Below are 11,324 nucleotides of genomic sequence, written 5' to 3' on the forward strand. Positions count from 1 at the left end.
TGTGATACCAACTCTAACTTATGCAAGTGAAGCTTGGACGTTGTTGGAAGGACACAAGTCAAGAGTGAGAGCAGTGGAAATGAGTTATTTAAGAGGAGCCTGTGGAGTCACATGGAGAGACAGGCTGACAAATGAGGATATAAAGGAGAGTTGTGGTGTGGATATGGATGTGATAGGAAGGGTTAGGAGAACACACTGAGGTGGTTTGGCCATGTGGAGAGGATGGAGGGTGAAAGACTGACGAAGAGAGTGTATGTGAGTGAGGTGGAGGGGGGAAGAGGGAGGGGGAGGCCGAGGATGAGATGGAGGGATGGGGTGGAGAGGTATATGAGAGAGGGGTGTGTGAGTTGGGAGCAGGGCAGTGAAATGGCGGGGGACAGGGCGACTTGGAGGCGATTTGTTTGTGGCCACCCCAAACGGGATTGAGGCGTCTAGCAATAGATAGAGATAGATAGAAGATTAAATAACTAAAGCTAACACTGATTTGAACTAATACACATCTGGTCCACAGGTCGTGCTGGAGTCTGCTGCCTTGACGCTGCTTCCTTGCCACACTGGTCATACCCTGCTGAAGTTTGGTCTGCCCTGCCGTGAGAAGCCTGACGGTGGTGTGGTGTCTTCCCCTACTCTGAGATGCCTGGTGGTGGTGGTGGTGGTGGTGGTGGTGGTGATGGTGATGGTGGTGGTGGCGGCGGCGGCGGTGGTGGTGGTGGTGGCGGCGGCGGTGGTGGTGGTGGTGGCGGCGGCAGCGGCAGCGGCAGGGTGTCGTGTCTTCCCCAGCCGTGAGATGACTTGCTGCTGCTGCTGGTGATCTGCCCTGACCTGCCAAGAGAAGCCTGGTGGTGATGGTGTGATCTGCCTTGCAAGTCGGGTCGCTCCCCTCCAGGATGTTCTGTGGACAAATGCTACTTTTGAATGCATATTTTATATTGTTGTCTCTGTTAATGTATTCTATACTGAAGTGTTAATAATAAAAAATTTTCTGTCTTGTTTCCTTACCTTTTTAATTTTGCCTTTGACTTAATATAGGTGATAAGTATATTGCGCTCTGCAGTCTTGTGTGTTGTGGGGACGGCTTTTGTGATGAGCTAAGACATTCTGATCGCTTCACCAAATTACTACTCAGCCTTGTGATCGTGGACATAAAAGATTATACAATACAATGATATACAGCTAAGCATAAAAAAGGTTATGGGAATTCTCCACCATGCAATCAATGGACCTAAATTAAAGCCTATATTATAAAGCTAAGCCTGAAGAGGGTTGTGGGAAATAGATAATGATGCAGGGTAGACACTGGTAATGTTCACTGAGCCGTGCCCGCAACAAACAAGAACTGAGTGGCGTAATATATGGACCACCTTGTATAATGAGAGGCCGTAAGTGTGTGCTGACCCACAAACTTGCCACCAATGCCCCGTCATAACTATTATTGTGTCTTGTAAGAAGCACAAAGAAAACAGGCCACAGAATACCTCCTTGTCTCTTGTTCCTCCTACACAAACATACACGCCTTTCACTTTAACTTGGCACAGAGTTTTATTTAAAGCATACCAGAATGTCAGGCAGATCAGTAGCAGAAGTAGACAATACTACAGCCCTACATTCTTTCCACAGCACTCATTCGTGACTAACATCATATTCTAGTGATAACTATCGCTACGACTTGGCAAACTGTATGGAAACTATAAGCTATCTGTCTATCCATCTATCTATAGCCAGACGACTTAATCCCGTAAGAGGTGGCCACAAACAAGTCGCCTCTATGCCACCCTGTCCCCTGTCATTATGCATCACTCATCCTAATTCACACACACACCGTCTCTCATATACATCCCAACTCCATCCTCCACTTATAAGTAATACATTAAAACAACCGTGAATTACTGCCGCACAAGCTGAACCCTAATCTTACCCAACACAAACACGAAGAAGCTTTAAAGAACAGAAAACAATACCTTGATAGCAGAAGACACTAAGACCACAAGTACTGACAGCCTACACCAAGAAACATAACTAATTTCAGAGACCAAGTGAATATGAGAGGCACACAGTTCATCACTTCAGCTCAAGATCCGTCCCACCTTTGTAACCTTATGTTGCATCATCCTCTCCACAAACAAAATCGAACAACCGCCCAACACTACACAGAGTATCTTTGCAACATATCCCCTCCTCCACCCGACTCTACACTTCCCAGACACATTCACAAACTCACAAACACCCCAGCCAGCCAAAACTTTCTGCCAAACACATACATAAACACACATACACCCCAGCCAGCCAAAACTTTCTATATCAAACACATACATAAACACATAGACACCCCAGCTAGCCAAAACTTTCTATACCAAACACATACATAAACACACAGACACCCCAGCCAGCCAAAACTTTCTATACCAAACACATACATAAACACACAGACACCCTAGCCAGCCAAAACTTTCTGCCAAACAGCATCCTTCATGTGCCACCACCAGCCATACACCCTTCAGACACTACCGAACCCAGAGACACGAGTACACCAACCTTCCCTGCTACAATACTAACACAAAATATAACACACATACAATCCCCTGTGTTCATACTGCAAAGTGGCACCCCCACACCACAGCACACCTACTCACTTCCTGCACCACACTACCACAACACAGACAGTCCTTCAACATAGCACTGGGTTCACATCCAGAGGAGCCTAAGATGTAACAAGAACAACAACAACTCAGGCCAACTTAAAGTGAAACGAGTATAGTTACGAAAGGAAAATTATTTCAAGTTATTTTGTAAGCGCTTCGGGTACATAGAGTTACAAGGCCGCAGGGAACGGACTGCATACCGAGGGTTATAATACTGTGGCGGCTTAGGGGGCTTTATACCACCTTTTCTTCAGTGATTTATTGTTCAACCGAGCGAGCGTAGAGAGCAAGCGATCGAGAACACTATATGACATGGTATAATAGGGTGGCAGAGAAATGCGCCAAGACTGCGTTGTCTAGGAAACTATTAAAGCCACAACAGATCTATGGACATCATTAGAAACCTAGTAAAAAAAATAATAGGAGTTACTTGAGGGACTTTTCTCAAAATTTGCCGCGCCAGTTCTGATAAAAGAAAATAAACGTACCAAACTGAGCACCAGAACCGAGTTATTTTAGTTTTTAAAACTACTGCTGATCTGTTCAGACAGTTGGAAAGCTTATGAAGAAGCAATTGATACTAAAGTTAAATAGACTTAGCTTTTAACATCAAGCGAGATGGATGGATGGATGGATGGATGGATGGATGGACGGATGGGTGGATGTGGAATCGTGGATGCTTGGACTGATGCTAGAGTTCCTGCTGTTTCGTCCTTCCACCTGCCGACAAAAATCATCATCAATATCATCATCATCATAATCATCATCATAATCATCATCATCGTAGTTGTCGTCCTCATTACCACCATCATCATCATCATCATCATTATTTACACCGTCATTCTCATTATCATTACCATTCTCCTCATCATCATCATCATCATCATCATATGATCATCATCACCTACCTTTCTATCTATTTCTGTTTATCTATAGCCAGACGCCTTAATCCCGTAAGGGGTGACCACAAGCAAATAGCCTTCATGATGTACTGTCCTCTACCATTTAGCTCTAGTATCCCACTCATATGTTTCTACTCTTTCCCTCCATCTCATCGTCGGTCTCCCCCTCCCCCTCTACCCTTCCAACTCTACCCTTCCAAGTGCACTCTTCTGGTCATTTTCTTATTCGCCATCCTCTCAACATGGCCAAACCATCTCGAAGTGTTTCTCTTAACGCTTTCAGTCTCATCCACATCAGCATCACAACGCTCCTTCATCTGCCCATTTGTCTGTCTGTCTGTCTATGAAACTCCACATGCTCCTCTCAAGTAGCTCTTTTCCACCGCTCTCACTCTTGACTGGCGTCCTTTCAATAAGATCCAAGCTTCACTTCCATACTTTAAAGTGGGAATCACAGCATGCAGTGCCCTTTTTTTTTTTTTTTAACACTTTCATCCTCAGTTCCCTCTTCCTAATCACTACTTTTTAGAGAAAAAGCAACCCTCCTTCCCTGATGTATCATTTCTGTCACTTCATCCTCTAATCATCCATCTATATTCATCATATTACATAAATACTTTAATGCACTCATATTCTTCCATTTCCTGGCTATGCAGCCTCACTGTGCATTCTGTAACCTCATACGTTGAGATGTTAAAGCATCACCACCATCAGCATCTACATCATTATCACCATCAATATCATCACCATCAGCCTGTGACACACCACTACATGATAAGGACCCTCTCACCTTTCTCCACTTTTGTGTGGTGTGTGAGTGTGATTTCGTGTCGTGTAGTGTGAGAGACTGGTATGGTGTGGTGTGATACGGTGTGGGAGGGTGGTATGGTATGGTGTGGTGTGAGAGGGTGATGGTGTGTGACTTAATGTGATGGTGTGTGACTTAATGTGTGGGACTGGTGGAACGTAACTTGGCTTCACTATAATCTCTAAAGCCTATTTGAGTACAACACCTCTCATCCGAAAATGGTTAGTGAGAAGCAGACGGGCAGGGCCGGTCCTAGAGCTACTGTGATAAAATGTAGAAAATCATGTGTTGTATCCTTAAAATTAAAAAGAATATGTGAGGTTAATTCTTACCTTTAAATAAAGACCAAAATATATGTATTACTTCACTCATATTCATCCACTTCCTAACGATACATAAAGAGACGGTGATCAGTGACTTATGGAACCCTGTGCTGTGGTCTATGGGATGTAATAAGCTTTTCAGAATATTGCGTAAGTGTCTCTTAATTGTATAGGTAAAAGGTCTTATGTTCTTGGCCTAATGTTTACTCTTGAAATAAAACTATGAATGTGTGGAAATAATTCTGCCATTTGAATAACTATGGCATCATCAACCAAGATATACATACACGAACAAAAGCAAGCACACACACACACACACACACACACACACACACACACACACACACACACACACACACACACAAACAAACAAACACACACTCACACACACACATGCCCAGTCACCAAAACACGAAGTTAAACAGAAAGGAAAGGGAGAGGTGACTCAGCCAATGACTTGAAGATCGTCGTCATCATCATCGTCGTCGTCATCATCGTCGTCGTCGTCTTCGTTGTCGTAATCATCACCATCATCATCTTCCTCGTCGTCATCATCATCATCATCATCATCATCATCGTCAGCAGCAGCAGCATGTCATCACCATCCCAACACTGTTAAAAATGTAGTACAGAAGTTATATCAATATCATCACCATTATCATCAAATACATCACTATCATCTAACCATATTCTAGAGTTTGCATCATCAACATCATCAGCAGCAACATCCGTCTTCATCATCATCATCATCAGCCTGTGACACACCACTGCAGGATAAGGACCCCTCTCACCTGTCTCCACTCCGATCCTTTGGTTGTTAACTCGTTCCGTCCCTGCTCGGTGGATCTGCGAGTATCATCTCTATCTTGTTCTCTGTGTGCCTCATCCTCTCACTCCATCTCTGGTCTGCCATTTAGTTACGCTGGCTGTCCATGTGTTACCTGTTCTGTGGAAGACGTGACCTAAGGACTGCGTGTGGACTGACCTGTAAACAGGAGGACAAATATACGTGAGTTGCAGCATCACTACTATACCCTGTTCACTCTAACTTGGCGTAAAATTGCAATCTCTTTCTTAAATTTTGCGTTGTGACAAGGGGTTAACACTAGAATGGTGCTAGTCACGAAGAAGTGGTATGGAAATGATGTAGAGCTGTAAGTTTAATTCTTTCACTGAACTACCGGAAATAAGCTGCAAAAAAACGACTATCTCGGCCTTGGTAAAATGAAGGAACACCACCACAATATACGAGTAAGTGTACGAGTATGTGTGTGTGTGTGTGTGTGTGTGTGTGTGTGTGTGTGTGTGGTGCGAGGTGCCTGTGTGTTACCATGGTAACCTCCCGACACCATCACAGTTACATACACACATTTCCCCACCAGCAAGTTCCATTAGAGAGTACTGTGTGTGTGTGTGTGTGTGTGTGTGTGTGTGTGTGTGTGTGTGTGTGTGTGTGCATGCGCTTCAGGACAAAATAACTTACATACAATATTTTTTTTCCATCACATTGTCCCTCTGAAATCTGAATCGCATTTATCAGTTTACATTCAGGTCCCAAACTGTACTGTTGGGTGGACAGGGACAAGGGGGCAGGCAAACCTAGTCCACCAGTCTGATCGGCACGAGAATCAACAGGACGACACTCACACTGCTATTTCACTGGTGCTGAGATACCAACATTGAGGCGGTACAAGGCAGAGTTGCCGTGAATTGCACACTGGTTGTGACGTTATTATTGCACACGGTCTCGTTTAGTAACCAGGATGACAGAGGATGTATTGTTGGTATAACTACCATAAAATTTGGTATACTGTGAATACTGGAAGAGAGGGTATAATTAATGATGTCAGACCTATTATGATTCAAGTGTAAGGACGTTAAATGATTAAGAGTTAACAAGTCAGCAAATGTTGATTAATAACCAGCCAAGAGACAAGTAAGTTTATCCACATCCAAATTTTCTAGTATATCAACTGTACACGATTTACAACAATGTTTCGGTATTTCTTTAATATTACAAAGCAAGTGTGAACTGCTAATGGTTGGCACGTGTCTTGTAAATAATATATACATATATTTTTTTATGATATCGCCGGGTGGGTAGAGGTAGACTGTTCCACGACGTATTCTTCCTTGTTTTAAATGACAGTATTATAGACAAACGCTACATATTCGTTGGTTTAAACGTGAAGGGTCTGAATAACAATACATGTTAGTTCCTCCCAATCATGACAAAATCCCCCTTATTCCTACAAAATAACGTGAACAATTAGTGTGGAATGACGTCCGCCTGCCCACATCTATGTTCGTCGTTCATTTGTTTTTCCACATTAGCAGACGATTTTCCACAAAACGGCAGCACTGGACTACAAGGCCTCCTCATCTCCCTCACACTAACATCCCCCTTGTCTCATCAGAATTACGTCTAGTAGCCTTATAGGTATTTTTTCTTTGGGCCGTGATACTTCCTGGCTGTCAGTGCGATATCCTTGTGTCCTAATGTAGTCACCTTAATGGCTAAAAACAGCAAATATCCAACACTTACCTCAGCGGAATGATGCAACAGCAACACACACACACACCCTCGTCCTTCCACTGTCATACGGCCACTAGCAAAAGTAGCCAAGTAGCGACGCCTACCAAGACGAAAAACTTGTTCAGCTACTTTCACAACCACTAGATGGTACCCGGGCCCTCTCATAGTAGGGGCAACTCTAGTATTTTATTCCAGGTACTGCTTGGCGATAGCATTCAGCTGAGAGTGAGTCATATTACAATGAGAGTGTTAATGCTGTCTCTATTAACTCTCATGATCATACAGCTCTCTTTACCAGCCCTACCCAAAAATAAATTGTGTGTGTGTGTGTGTGTGTGTGTGTGTGTGTGTGTGTGTGTGTGTGTGTGTGTGTGCGTGCGTGTGTGTGTGTGTGTGTGTGTGTGTGTGTGTGTGTGGATGTTTTGTGTGAGGGGTGGTGGGGGGTGGAGTGTATAGATTGATGTGGTAGCAGTGTGTGTGTGTGTGTATGTGTAGGTGAATGTATTGTGTGTGGTGGGCGGGGGGTGTTTCGTTTGATGTGGTTGCAGTGTGTGTGTGTGTGTGTGTGTGTGTGTGTGTGTGTGTGTGTGTGTGTGTGTGTAGGTGAATGTGTTGTGTGTGGTGGGTGGGAGTGTATAGTTTGATGTCGTTGCAGTGTGTGTGTGTGTGTGTGTGTGTGTGTATGTGTGTGTGTGTGTGTGTGTGTGGGTGTGGGTGTGGGTGTGGGTGTGGGTGTGGGTGTGTGGGTGTGTGGGTGTGTGAGTGGGTTTGGATGTGTTGTGTGTGTTGGGTGGTGGGGAGATGAGGGGTGTATGGTTTGATGTGGTTGCAGTGTGTGTGGGGGGGGGTGAGGGGGGATGTGCTGTATGTGTGGGGGGGTGGGGAGATAGGGGGTGTATGGTTTAGTGTGGTTGCTGTGTGTGTGTGTGTGTGTGTGTGTGTGTGTTACCATGGCAACCTCCCCACACCACCACAGTTACATACACAAATTTCCCCACCACCAACTACTGTTAGAGAGTATTGTGTGTGTGTGTGTGTGTGTGTGTGTGTGTGTGTGTGTGTGTGTGTGTGTGTGTGTGTGTGTGTTCACTACTTGTCAACGAACCTTGGTTATACATAAACATGCTACTAAAGTTAGGGCACAAATATAATGTAGTATGCTATGAAGTCAACTACACTCATAAAAACGTCAGGATTCTTCTCCCCTATCGTGTCTCCGTTCTCTGCCTCTGTCTGTCCTCTATCTGTCTGTCTGTCTGCCTGTCCCTTTATTGCAATTCACAAACAACTCTCAACTGTCGACAACTTCCTAGAATATCATACTATCCTGCATTATATTACTTTTTTTCAGGGTAACTTGACCCAGATTTTCGTCCTTTTGCCCCTTACTTCACATGGGTCATTAGCAGAAAAGTGCAGCGCTACGGCTCCTCCTCATTGGCACTTTTTTGTGACTTACATGTTCTAGTATTAATCTATTGCTACAACTCAGTATTCAAGTTGGATAGATGGAAATTGTAGGCCAAGTCAGAGTACAGAATGAAGTCAAACAGCATACCTTTGGTGGGTGCAGTGGGAACAAGGTGACAGATCACAGGCAGGAGGAGAATGGTGGGAAAATCCAGCAAAATCTAACCACCAGCTTATGAAGTGACGTCAACAAAACTTGTGCCTCATAATTGGTTCAAACGCCAGTCCACTTTATCAATAAACACCTGTGGTTCTGTATTTCAACTTTACCTAACCCAAACCAACCTAATCACATCTAAATCGTTTTATTTTAGCCCAGTCTTACCTAACCTATCCATATTTGCTCGAACTGAACTTCGCCTGACCTCGAATGTCCTAATCCAACCTAAATTAACCCAGCCTAATCTAACTTAACCTCACCTAACCCAGTCTAATTGTATTTAACCTCACAATCTCACGTAACCTCATCATACCTAACCTAACCAATTCTGATGCAGCCTAACCGCATCTAACCCTACCTAATCCTACCCAGTCTCACTTAACCATACCATACCCCACCTAACCCAACCCAGTCAAGCCTAAAATGACTTAATCCAACCAAAACCTAACCCAGCCTAACCCAACCAAATAAAACCCAACCCAAAACCTATCAAAACCGACGTATTCTAAAGCAATCTAACCTAATCCGTCTATATCTAGTCGAAGTGAAACCAACCCAACCAAAAATTATCTAATCAGACCAAACCCTGCCCAAAGTGACCTAACCTAACTTTCGATCGGCTATATATTCGCTAAGAAATTTTGCTGCCTGAAAGTCTACGGATGTCACATTCCAAGTTTCGCCTGTTAGTGTACAAGTATAGTATAAGTATTGTGTGTGTGTGTGTGTGTGTGTGTGTGTGTGTCTGGTTGTGGGATGCTGGTGATGGGATGCTGGAGGGTTTGATAATGCTTATGTGGTGACTGCTTTATGTGCCTAGTTACGTCAGCCAGTGAACATGGAGGAGGTTATGTATTCACCCTTGTCTGTGTCTATCTATCTATCTCTCAATCTGTCTGTCTTTCTATCTGTCTATCTATATGTCTGTCTGTCTTTCTATCTGTCTGTCTGTCTGTCTTTCTATCTGTCTATCTGTCTGTCTATGGCCAAGATATATCAAAAACTTGCTATCGGCTTTCAATGGAATCTTGTAGGTAGGTGGGCACTGGGTCAAGAGAGAGACTATTCGATTTTTCATTAGATTTTTTCACTATTACGCTTTTGGCTCAACAAAAAGGAAAGTGGAAATCTAGGAATATACTGCACCTTAATGTGAAAATCTGGACAAATTTCTCCATAACAAAATATAAATAAAATTAATCTTTTTCTTGACTTGAAAACATGAGTTAACTTCGCTTCAGTTTTTTTTTCTGCCTCCAGGATCGTACTGTAAGCTGCTTTGGAAATTCTTTACATCTCTTCCTTAGCGATTTAATCAGCACATTACACCACAACACCCTCTTTTATGAAAGGGATGTAAACTCTGCCGATATGAAGACGATTTTAATTGCTTACAAGAAAATGTCAAGACGTGCTATGCAAAAATAAATAGCTAAGGAAGGGGCACTGAGAAGACTCCAGTGCTTCCTAAAATACTGCTCTGTTTCCAAAAGGCGTATGACACAGAAATTTGACTTAGCTTTTAACATCAGGGGGAGCTGGATGGATGGATGGGGAATCGTGGATCTTTGACTGCTGACCAAGTTCTTGCAGTTCCGTCCGTCCGTCCACCTACCGACAAAAATCATCATCAATATCTTCATTATCATTATTATAATTGTCATTATTATTATTATTATCATTACTATCATTATCATAACTACAATCATCATCACCATCATCTTCGTTAAAATTGTTTTCATGACTGGAATCACCATCATCATCATCACCACCGTTATCCCAACTCTGTTACCTCGTACTGAAGTTAAATCATCATTATCATCAGCATTAACATAATTATCATCATCAGCAGCAGCATCTTTATCATCATTAATATCATCATCATCATCATCAGGCCCTGACATTACCACTGGAGGATTAGGACCCCTCTCATCTTTCTCCACTCTGATACATTGGTTGTTAGCCTCTTCCCATATCGGTGGATCTGCGAGTTTCATCTATCTTGTTCCCTTGTGTACCTCTTCCTCTCACTCCATCTCTGGCCTGCCATTCAGTTACGCTGCCTGTCCATCTGTTGCCTGCTCCGTGGAAGATGTGACCAGAGGATTGTGTATGAAGGTACCTGGAAACAAGCTCAGAATTACCAGATGCAAGAGCTTCAGGCACCTTTGATTAATCCTCTTGGTGTGGTGTGGTGTGATGTCGTGTGGTGTGGTGGGAGGGTTTTGTGGTGTAATGTGGTATAGGGGGAGGTTGTGTGATGTAGTGTGGTATGGAGGGGTTTGTGTGGTGTTGTGTGTGGAGGGTTGTGTGGTGTGGTGTGTGGAGGGTTGTGTGGTGTTGTGTGTGGAGGGTTGTGTGGTGTTGTGTGTGGAGGGTTGTGTGGTGTGGTGTGTGGAGGGTTGTGTGGTGTGGTGTGTGGAGGGTTGTGTGGTGTGGTGTGTGGAGGGTTGTGTGGTATGGTGTGTGGAGGGTTCTGTGATGTG

Source organism: Coenobita brevimanus, chromosome 115 (assembly GCF_032717465.1).
Source record: "Coenobita brevimanus isolate Jiangsu-jjx chromosome 115, ASM3271746v2, whole genome shotgun sequence".
NCBI lineage: Eukaryota > Metazoa > Arthropoda > Malacostraca > Decapoda > Coenobitidae > Coenobita > Coenobita brevimanus.